The 12,475-nt window shown below is 40.7% G+C and overlaps 1 protein-coding gene across 2 annotated transcripts in view; it reads left to right on the forward strand.

The window, feature by feature from the left end:
- Positions 1-855: 855 nt before the first annotated feature.
- The window catches only part of LOC138634137 (protein phosphatase 1 regulatory subunit 29), a 68,402-nt gene continuing 56,782 nt past the window's right edge, over positions 856-12,475 (forward strand). Inside the window, exons 1-2 of one of the 2 annotated variants that reach the window (XM_069720796.1) lie at positions 856-998; positions 3,715-3,848. The gene's annotated coding sequence lies outside the window, so the exon portion shown is untranslated. The remainder of the gene's footprint in view (positions 999-3,714; positions 3,849-12,475) is intronic. The other variant, XM_069720795.1, reaches the window with a different exon arrangement.

The following is a 12,475-nucleotide window of genomic DNA, read 5'->3' on the forward strand; positions in this document are numbered from 1 at the left end:
AATCGTTCATGTTCCAGAGTACTGTCCTGCTTCTTTTTTTCCTCTTCCTGGTTCCTGGTCAACGTTTGTCTGTTGCTTTATGTCTTCAAGGTCTGTTCCGTTCCTGGTCTTCATGGATTGAAAAAGATTATGAAATGACATGTGCCGAACGAATAACGTAACATCACTGATGGAGTACTGGGCAATGTGGAGAAAATAAAATATATTTTAGACCAAATTCCTTGATATAGATATTGCGGCAATATTATAAGGATGACCATCAGTGCCTTCACAAAATATTTGCAAATAATGTTTTTTGATAAATAATCATCAGCAGTGTGGCTATAATGACTATGTAGGTATAGGCAAATGCTGTAGTAGAACAGCTAGAACAGAAAATTGCATCACTTTAATGCAAAGCGGCCTTTAAAAACCAGGAAAAGAAAACCATTATGTGGTATCCACAATCCAAGGTAATATTCTCATGATATAATGTCAATATATTGTCCAGCCCTACGCTGAAGTGCGTGTGTCTCTGTCAACCCCATGTATGACTGGCATTAAGTCTGCTCGACATGTTGCCTTAATGATTTATTCAGTATCATATCAATTCCCTATAAAAAAAAAAAAAAAAAAAAACACCACAGCATTCAACAAATGTAAGTAAAGGTAGACAGTGTATCTGCAGGTATTCACTTGACTTAAAAATAAGCCAACTGTAGAGGCAGATGCCCACTGCAGTTCAACTGTATTACTCTACACAGAGGTCTATGCATCCTCCACCTCTCTCGCTCTCTCTCACCCCCTGTGCCCCCCTCTCTTTCTCTCTCTCTCTCTCTCTCTCTCTCTCTCTCTCTCTCTCTCTCTCTCTCTCTCTCTCTCTCAGTCATCCTCTCCCGCCGCGGTGGTGAGCCTGCGACGTTGGATGAAAAAAAAAAAAAAAAAAAAACAACAAAAAAACCCATCTCCCTCTTTGCTCCAGCCAACGGACTCATTATTTGGAAGAGAAATAAGCGAAGGTACAGTACAAATTATTCTTTTTTTTTTTTTTTTATCTTAAAAAGCATTTAAAAGTTATTCTGTGTAGCCTCGGTGTGATCAAATACAACCAATGCAACGGATACGAGCGACGGCAGAGCCAGAACGCACCTGCACTACCGACTCCAGCGCAATAGGCTGAGTCCTCTTGGTGCAACTGAACCCCCATATGGTTGATTTTACGAGGGCTTGAAAGCGTGTTTTCTCCGTGCGATTTGGTTTATCTGCGAATTCCGAGCAGACTTTAATAGTATTGTACGTGCACGGAATTCGATTCTGTCACCGGGTATCACATTTTCCTCGTTTTGCTACAGTTGTTGCTGCAATACCACACCGCGCTACTGCACGTCTGGGTTTACACGCTGAACAGAAGTGATTCAAATCTGTGGCCGTAGATTTAAAGTGTCACATGAAGCCAGGCTGGTGTTCACGATGGATTCTGCGGAGATAGGATGGCCGGGCAGAGTACGCGCCATGGACAGATGTGCCGAGAAGGGATTTAGTATCAAGAGCGGAATCACGCAGGGGATAAAACTGGTGATGCATGCGCGCCCGCGCGCGCGCGCGCGCGTGTGTTCTGGCTTGTGTGTGTGTGTTTTTATTTATTTATTTATTTATTTTTATTTTTTTTAGGGTAAATGGCCCAGCTTTCCAACAGTGTTGACTACTCCGTCTCATGACAGCCGCCACACTTTACCTGCAATGAGGGCTTTGGTGTAAGCTGCCCTGTGCTAGTGCGTGCTTGAGTTACTGAGAGAGAGAGAGAGAGAGAGAGAGGGAGGGAGAGAGAGAGAGAGAGAGAGAGAGAGAGAGAGAGAGAGAGAGAGACACAGAGAGAGGGATCGAGCGAGAGAGAGAGGGAGGGAGAGAGATCTCCTGCCGGCAGCAACAGTGTCCGACTACTGACCGATGGACCACACAGATTTCTTCGCCCACACATTTTGGACTGCCAGGCTGGAGATAACGCGTAGCAGCTGTGAACAGCATTTTAAAATGATATATCACATTGGTCGGTGTCTGTAGACCGTGAAAGCCCTATGCGTCAATTAACACATGCAGTATTTGTGTCTTTAAATGGGGCGGTGGACAGAGTGCAGTGCTTCAGCACCATGGACAGCGAATTGTGCTGACTAGGCGCAAAACAGGATTTGGTGGGCACCACATGTTGGTTCAAAGATATGATAAGCGTGTACTTAAACATGATCCGCATGCGTAATATCAAGTCACAATACTGGAAGGCAGCTCTTTTGCCACTTAGTCGAGAATAATAACAGGATAGAGGAGACAAAACAAGAAACCCTATAGATGGAGTGTTTCTTGTGTTTTTGCAAGTCCATGAGTTCAGAGGCACTGTTGATTTAGTCTGAGTGTGGTCAATACTTAAGTAGCACCTCAGGTTCTCCTTAAAATGCCAGGGGTATATCAGTTTGCCAAGTAGGCGGATTCCCTCTTATACCACGTGGTAAATTAGCTTTCACTGCAGTCAACAAGGAAACCCTCTCCTAGTGCTGGGTCTGGCCTTGTCCCATCAATCATTGGCCACACCCACTTGAATTCGGGAGAAATACATGTCCAACTATATGTCTTACATTATTTCCCTCTTTCATTACACCCATTTGGTTTCCCCATATTGCGTCATCCTCTCTCCACCTGCTGCATTCATTTGTCCCATGATTCCTGCTGTTGCCCCAGTAGGAATGATAAGCAGTCTCCAATCAATTGCAATCACAGATCAGTGGTGTGGCAGGAAATAAGGAAGGAAAATCAGTAGGGGAGGCAGGTCTGGGAGACCTAAATAATGACCACCTACCAACCAAACCCGCTGCTTTGTTGCCATGTAATCTTCACTTCATCAGAATACTATTGAGCTACGTTAGCTGTAATTCAGGGAATCCATAGCGCTGTCTGTTGGGGTTGATCTCAAGAGGTGATGGATGTCACACTGGTAGAAACCTGACGGCCAATTTTCCTCCTGCGTACTTGCTCTTGTGTGAAAACAATTCCAACTGATGCTGTGGAAGTCACTGTGCATAAAATAAGAAAATAAGAAAACAAAAATAACAACAATGACGGATCAGGATTGCAGCCAGATTGGTGGGAGCTTCAGAAGTTATTGAAAAGTTAATGACACGAGCCATTAGTGCTATTATATACGCTTGACCTCACTGCACTGAGACCAAGACACTTGGGGCTAGAGTGACCTATTTAATTCATCTTAGACTTGGATCCAGGTCAAAGGGAAGATGGTTCTGAGGTGCTTGCATACAGTGACGTAATGCTGCTACAGTCGGTGACAGTTTAAATGTTTTTTTTTTTTTAACACAAATATATGTGGCATGGTTCAAATAATGAGACCAGACACCAAAATACATTTATATATTTTATGTGGGTCTTTTATTTCCCCCAACTGCACTCATGGAGAACAGTGAGCCAGCGCTATTTTATTCTGACTCTATGTCAAAATATGTTCCTGTCCTACACTCTTACATTGGTATTCAAAACAATAGGAAAATACAGAAAAGTGCAAATAAAATATCAGTCATTAGACAAATAAATAAAACGTGTTGTTTTATGGTGAAACTCATATACTCAAACATCGCATATCTGCCACAGTCATCATCAAAACACAGCAAAGTAGTTCCTGAATTATTCACCTTTATGTGACAGTAAACTAAAGAGTTGTAAACATATTTGAAGGTACCTGTGGATCAATGAAGAGACATACGATGAGGTAACGTCTTCATCGAGCCAGCGCCATTTTGGGCTTGAAGGGGAAACTACGGTCTCTCAGTCTGATCCAAAGAAACGCGAAAGCACCATCGACTGACCTGGTGAGTCCACGATGCGTTCTAGTCCACTCGGTTAGCGTAGTTCTTCACAGTGGTATCTCCAAAAAAATAAGAGGGGTGTCTGTTTCATAATAAAAAAAAAACTTTACTGTACTAGCGTTTTCAACCTGTTACAACTACAATATAACAGGAATGACAAGTGGAAACGACACTACTTTAAGGGAACAACATAGAAAACAGCAGTAGTGGCTTCCTCCTTTCAAGCAGAAACAGAGAACACCCGCATCTGTCTCGTGCTGTTCAACTCTCTGAGATATGTAGATAGCATTAACTTCTGCAGGAACACAAACATTTTCAAAGAAAAAAAAAAAAGTGCGCGGCCTGCGTGCCAGGACAAACACACCCGGAATTTAGCTTTCGTCTCCCCTCTAAACGAGGCAGACGCATACAACTTAACACGATGTCTCAAAACAGTTAACAAACCCAATTACGAGGTGATCAGGGACAGTACCAAAAACCTTCCTGCCCCTACTTCACCCGGCTACATACACATAGAGTTTAAATACCCATAACTGCTCTTTGACAGCGTATACCTGATGAAAAATGTGGAGTTCATAAAAAACACGTTCAAAATTCAATAGTGTTGTCAAGGAATTGTAAAAATGATGGCTGGAACAGTGACTGCTTCACTGACTGTCCACACATTGCATGCTACCGTGTCTCACTATTAGCAACTGACTTTGTTTAGTTGTTTCCTTTAGCAACTCCACGTAGTAGATACAAATGCAACTTTAGACGCACAACTTGTAATCCAAATGTTAACAGAAGTGTTGCTCTACCAGCAAAATATAAAACACAGGATTGAAAATTCCCATTCACAGGTTGTTTGAGACTAAACATAAAGGAAACGTATTAGTTATAAATATCACAGATGCTGTAAAAAATGTCTATGCTACTAGTGTTGGAAAATTGAAGTAAAATAGGACTAATAACTATGCAGATATATATATGCAATTTACTACGGTCATGAAAATGCTGATTGGACTTTTAGCTAGCCTTATAATTGAGACTTTATTTGACCTTGTGTTTTATTCTCTTCCTTCACTTTTTCATCCACATACTTTATACCTGAAGACAGTTGATTAGGCTTACATACGTCTGCCACACTGAAAATATAAAGCTCAGTTAAATTTTGCATGAAAAACATGCACATTTTAGTAGTATGCCTCCCTTGATTTTGATTTATCGGGTTGCTTTACACTCTGTGCTCATAATGTTTGGATCCGAAGTGGCAATTAGGACGCTCAGCCCGTTTGCCCACAATTATTGGCAATCCATTGGCAAAGACCTGTGGCCCCTACGAGCTCCACCTCTCCTGGCCTCTGTTTCCCAGCCACTCCCTCTGAATCGATTTCTGTATCCATCAGAAAGGATTATGCAAAGATCTTGAGAGGGATAACCCTTGGGAGACATTCACGCTTGCTCACTCCTCCACATCACATTCTTGGCCATAGCAAACTGTGCTCTCTTTTCAGCCTATCAGCTGTTGCAGTGCTCCGTGCAATCAATATGACAGTCATGTTTCACAACAACCGTCACTACTTCACTGCCAGGAACCTGTGGGAGATCCCCTTGGGCAAGAGTCTAAGAGGCATGGTAGACAGAGATTCGCTGACAGGGTTTCAGAAATGCAACCCCAATAACAGATTTGAGAAAACTAGACACAGTTTCATTAGCTGTTGTTCCGCGGGGCGTGGATGTGTTGATAGGGGGACACCTCCATTCTGCTATCAATGTGTTGAAGAGACATGAAAGGAGTAGAGAGCTTAAACAGACAGGGGGGTTGACAAGTAGGGCAACTCAGGGAGGGAATATACTGTATGTATAGAAGGGTCAAGAAGGGAAGCAAGAATGTTACAGTATATGAGACATTAAATACTGTAAAAGAAAAAGTAAGAGGAAGTAATGAGAAGTTAGTAAAGCAGCTCTTCACTACCACATTACCATCTGAATAACAGGCAATCACGTAGGTAGGTACGAGCATGTCTCAAACCTGTCAAGCTCACCGTAAAATACATAGGGAGAAATGGTTCAGAAAATCTGCAGATATCATTGTCACCAAGTATTTTCAGCTGTGCTGCAGAGTGCTTGATACCCAACATGTGCTACCTGAATCCGGCTTCAGTCCGACTTTAAAAACAAAGCTTCTTTCATTTCAGCTGAATCAGCTGGTTGCAAAAGCTTTCCTTTTTCTTAATCACTTACATAGATACATGTAGCTCCATGGAAAATAAAGTGGGCCTCATACAATGTGGGGATTGATAACCACTTTTAGGCAAAGCATAGAATCCAAATTCCAGTGTTCAGTAAGCCTACAGCAGTCTTCATTTCACGCCCGCTCATCAAATGATACTGTATTTCCTCTCTCACGTAAATAGATTCACAACTTAGGGCTTCATGACTGTAATTGGAGTGACAAAGTGGTGCAATGTGACCTGACACTGACAAAACGTTTTTGACGGGGAATAGCTGTTGACTGGAAAGAGGAGGATGCATCGATGCGTGTCTGTCTGAGGGAAGCTGTTGGTGGTCTTGCGGTGACAAACGCAGGCAACATGCATGTGAGTGCTTTGATGTGTGTGTATGGACAACCGTGTCTCCCCTCAGCACAGAAAGACATGCATCACATGTGTGAATATCCACAGTGTGACTGTACAATAAATAAACTTCTACATTTACACACGCAGAAATACATGTACATACTGAACATGCATCGCATTAGCGATACATGTTTGAACCCCGCTTTTCCTAATATCTATATTTATTTAAAGAATTCAAATCAGGCAGTCCGCTCGAGCTGCACTGCTGCATACACATGTGACATGCACATCTGCACATCATCTACCAAACTTATTCTCCCAACTTGGCGGTCTATTTAAGCCGCAAACCTTCTCATCTCTCCCTCTGCTGTGCCAGTTTGAGCTGCTGGCTCAGCCTCACCATCACCTTGTCATCCACCTGCTGGCTCTAACTCTGGGATTTATATTTACTCGTCAGTCCCTAATATCTCTGTGCAAACATATTCTGCTAGGAATGGTCAGGTCACAAGCTAGACGGCAAACGCTAACATTTCAAACCTGTATATATTGCAGTCTTACAGGTGTGAAAAAAATACATTTATTGAATAATCAAGTTTCTAAATCCATACAAATTACCATTAATTCAGAAATTCAAAAATAAATGAATGTAAAGTAAATTAATAATATTTCGTTTTTCCTATAAATAAGATAATGTGCAACAAGTAAATATAGTATTTTGTACTGTACATGTAACTTTGGGCTGTGATCATATAGAGCAGTCAAGTGCTTGCTAAATGAGGGGTAATTAATTAAACTAGTTTGATCTTCAATGAAGTCAAATACTTGGGCGAATTCTGGATTTAATAATCTCCCGAGGAAGAAGGAGCTTGACATGACTCATACAATATGCAGCTGTTACTCTCAGGAGTGCTATTTTCAGGCTCTTACTGCAGTGAACTATGCACTAATACAGAAAGGACGTACTCATATTTTCATCGCACTGTAACATGACATTGTTTAACTAATAGATTGTAATCAAAATCACCAACTGACAGAAATAAAGGCAAATGAAGCAAATATAAACGCATGGGAGTATGTGCTTTTTTAAATCTTTATTTGAATTAATTAAAGCCACCACAGCAATTAAAAATGTATTATTGGTGATAATGAGTACAACACCTTCCTGAATGGTGAAATGAAAGAGGCAAAAATAAAAGTAGCAGCAGCATATTTAATTTGGAATTGATTTAGAATTTAATTGATACTTTAAAACTAAATGATCCACCACGTTTGGACAGACCTTGATAGAAAGAAAAATGTAAATACATGTGTGCAGAACTGAGTGACTGATGGTTTGGTGGAGTCAATGAATCTTTTGCAGAAACCTGCATGTGTGGATGCATGTACAGTATATGATGAACCATGCATGTTATATCCGTGGTCATCTTTCTATGTACGAGGATGTGTCTGTTTAGTGTGTGTACTGTATGAGTGTTAAGTAAGGACACCATCTGCCATCATCTTTGGTTTGTGCCAACCCCCTACCCATATTAACCCACACCCATGTTCACATATATTCCGAATCGCTCAGCATTCGAGTTTGATGAAGAAGAAAAAAAAAAATCTCACCATGTGTGTGTGTGTGTGTGTGTGTTTGTGTGTGTATGTGAGAGAGAGAGAGAGAGAGAGAGAGAGAGAGAGAGAGAGAGAGAGAGAGAGAGAGAGAGAGAGAGAGAGAGAGAGAGAGGGAGACAGAAGAGGCTGAAAAAGCGTGGGAGTGATGCAGGGAGCACTATAATTGTTAGCGGGTGATAATGAATAAAAAGCACAAAGATTGAGCTGCAAAGAAAGTTGTGTTATTTCTACTTAAATTTTAACCCCTGGCAAGTTTTTTTTTTTCACATTGGATGGATGCTTAACATATTTTTCTGCTTATCACACACACACACACACACACACACACACACACACACACACACACACACACACACACACACACACACACACACACACACACACACACACACACACACACACACACACACACACAAATATAGAAATAGAATTACGCACACATACTTGCACACACGTACCAAGTGGATTTTGGAATAATGCCTTGTTTTTTCTGAACTGCCCTAGATTCATTTGGCATCTGTGCTGCACACTCATCTCTCTCTCTCTCTCTCTCTCTCTCTCTCTCTCTCTCTCTCTCTCTCTCTCTCTCTCTCTCTCTCTCTCTCTCTCTCTCTCTCTCTCTCTCTGTTGTTATCACTCTGCTTTTCCTCTTACACACACTGACACGTTCCAACGCCCTCTTTTTTTCTCTCTCTCTGTCTCTCTTTTTAAAGCTCTCCCTCTTTCCTACTCTTTATCCATCTCTGCCTTGTTCTCTCCCTCTCTCAGTACCGACTGCTAAGATCTGGGTATAAATATTTTAGCTCCGTCACCCACTCTGCATCTGCAGTTTCACAGAGACAGTATCTCCAGTCCCCCTGTGTGTGTGTGTGTGTGTGTGTGTGTGTGTGTGTGTGTGTGTGTGTGTGTGTGTGTGTGTGTGTGTGTGTGTGTGTGTGTGTGTGTGTGTGTGTGTGTGTGTGTGTGTGTGTGTGTCTGCGCTTGTATGCATATGCATGTGTGTGTACGCCTAGGCACAGTTTACTTGGATGAGGATGTGGTGATGTGTACTACTGAAGCATCTGGTTACATTCTAGTTTGTGCCATGTCCAACAAAAACCGACTGTTTCAATGTCTTGGCCACAAAAGGTGTCCAGAATGCAGTGTTTTAAAATGTATTGTGCTTTTCTTTTATGTACAGAAGCAGATGATGATTTGATGTAGAAAACAACCAAAACAATGTAACTTTACCCTTGCCCTAAACTAACCACAATAATCTACCCTAAACCAAAGTACTAAAAATACCCTTGAGTAATACAGTCAATACATGAGTCGGAAGGCTTATCGGATGTTAAAACACTGCACTGCGGTTTGTAATGACACAAGACTTTACAACTAAAGTTAGTACAGCAGCAATAATTTAAACATTCCTCTTACAAATTAATCAGATCGTCCTTCCCTAAAATACATATAGATTGTCTGTGCAAGCTGTTTAATGCGAGCTATATTGACATTTATTGAAACCTGTAGTGGCTGGAGTAATTATGATGGGAGGGAAAGAGGAAATCTGGCAACATAGTAAATAAAAAAATTCAAACTCCAGGCAGGGAGAAGGTTGGGGGTGATTGGATGGATCAAACACAGGACTTTCATTCAGTAGATTGCAGTTTCTTTCACGTGCGGAAATGAATGTCAGTATTGACTGATTTTAAGTTACGTAATGTATTTAACTAATGCCATGTACGTAATGTAACTCCCATCACATACATAGCGTAACTTAGGTAACTAACCTTTGTGTTTTCGCCCAAAACGATTCTTTTTTCCAAAAGGTAACCAAGTAGTTTTGGTGCCATAACTGATCTGCTTGTAGAGTTAAAGCACAGATGGCAGGAGGAATGACAAAAGGTCGAAATGGAACTCTCACCCTCAGTCTCAGGAGCTCAGTTTCTGGTGGAGCCATTAAATCAGTGCACAGCTGAGGGGCTGGCACATGAAGTAGATTGGGAACACCTGTTTGGACACACACACACACACACACACACACACACACACACACACACACACACACACACACACACACACACACACACACACACACACACACACACACACACACACACACACACACACACACACACACACACACACACACACACACACACACACAGAAGGAAGGAACAGACTGGGAGGATAGAAGTGCCCAGCTCATGGTTTAGCTGAAAAGACACTACTGGTATTCAACAAAGGTTTGATGCTAACCACAGTAGTGAATGGTTCTGTTGTTATTAATTTAACGTTTAAGTTAATTTACTTGTGTAGCTTGCTTGATTTTAATCATATGGATGTACTTTGTAAGCTCTGTTTAAATTGGCCTACCTCTGTGAGAAATGATGTGTATATAGTTTAAAGCACATTATTGCTGCTTTTCTATCTTAAATAAATCAAATTAAATGAAATGTAATTCTTCAACTTAAAAGAAATGGATGAATGAGAAAATGTAAAGGGCAAATATTTTGTTTGTAAGTACTGTATTGCCATTTACAGTATATTTTCCTTTGTTTTGTTTTTTTCTTAAAGGTTATCAACCTAGCAAATTCCTGACTCCACTACCACCCTATTAAAGCAAAATGAATTGGAAATAAAAAAGAGGAAAGAAAAGTGAGTTGCTTTGTTCATCCTTTGGGGTGAACCAGGCCATTTTCAACTTTGGGCCTGAGCTGAACAAAACCTTGTAAAACTCGACATGCCTGTCGCTGGTACTCTCTAATAGGCATATAATGTATATCATTGTTTTGCAAATGAGCTATTTAGTTGTTTAGATATTAAAATGTCTTGGTCCTACAGAAGGCACTGCAAAAGTTTATCATTTTGGGAGTCGGTGGAAATAGACCTATTCTGTTGTTTTAGTATGAGTACGTGTTAAAGTAATCTACGAGGACTGTGGCCATAGCCACAAGCCTGTGGCAGGGTCTGTTCGGATAGATAACCTGCATGTGAATCTGGGCAGAACACTTCTCGTGTATCCCAGGAGATGAGAGATTAGATATTTTACCCTTCAACCTGCATTTTGCAGACACCTTTTTGGTATGCCCACTCATTTCTTCATATGACAGAACCATGACAGTGTTTATGTCTGTGTGTACCTTCATTCATATCTCTGGAGAAAATAAAAATCCTTTAACTGCTTAGTCACGTTTTCAGACTCAGATTCTTGAGCCATGTAGACTAAAATGCAGAAATGAGCTGTTGGCTGGAAGTAATCAATAGTCAAACAAATACTACCTCTCTCCTCGGTCAATAACAATATTGATTTTCATACATCTGCAGTTAAAACAAGCCAAGGGAACTTCATTTGTTCTTCTTTTTTTGATTTTCCAATACTTTACTGGTGTATAGTCATAGCAGAGCTGAATCACACACACACACACACACACACACACACACACACACACACACACACACACACACACACACACACACACACACACACACACACACACACACACACACACACACACACACACACACACACACACACACACACACACACACACACACACTCTGTAGACACTAAACACAAGCAGACATAGGCTGTAAACTGTGCACAACCCTCAGCCAAACGCACAATGCATGAACACATAAACACAATGACACACGTACATATGCATGCACTCACTATCTACAGTCATCTTTGAACCCCTAGGCAGTCAAATGGTTTTCTCAAATGCTCACACTTAATCCAAAATCTTAGATGAATCTGCGTGAGAATGTGTATGTGTGTGTGGCACTGTACTGTGATTTGTAAGCACAAAATTGCATACTTTTTAATTTATAACTGTTGTAATTATTTACTTCTTGAAAAGTATGTTTTCTTTTGTGAACAGGTTGCATAAAAGAGTAATAGCTGTATCAATGTGGAGGTTGTGTAATTGAGGAACTCAGTGAGGCATGAATATTTTTTCTTTTAAATCTTCACAGCCTTATACAAAAGTAATTCTTATAATTTTCTTGTTTCTTTGCTTCCCATAAAAATCAATAGCGTGCATGAGTCGACAATGACAATGAGCCCATATCTGTTGCCTGGAAAAATTCTGTATTCAGTGCAGGTATTTTTTTCAGACTGGCCTGAGGGAATGGGCAAGGCAGTGTACATCTCTGAAAACCTTTCCTTTGGTATTATACCACATAATGTGATTTTTACAACTACCTGACCACAGAACAACCCACAGTCTTTACACCCACTAGTTTTAAATTAAACTTATTTTGCTGCAGGAAAAGTAACTCCTTAAGACATATGAATACAAATGTTATCAGAGACAAAGAAATTCTCCAGTTTGCATAAATGAGATACAGAGTTACTTTAAGAAAATAGAGACTGGGAAAACTGAGGTAGATTCCTTTGTTGTGTAATTGATTCATCTGTGACAAACGTAGATTATGTCTACGTTAACCTCATATCGAGAGAGATTATCCTGA

This window comes from Brachyistius frenatus, unplaced genomic scaffold (assembly GCF_029030835.1).
Source record: "Brachyistius frenatus isolate BFR_SWC_R1_liver_20210118 unplaced genomic scaffold, ASM2903083v1 Contig_251, whole genome shotgun sequence".
NCBI classification, from domain to species: domain Eukaryota; kingdom Metazoa; phylum Chordata; class Actinopteri; family Embiotocidae; genus Brachyistius; species Brachyistius frenatus.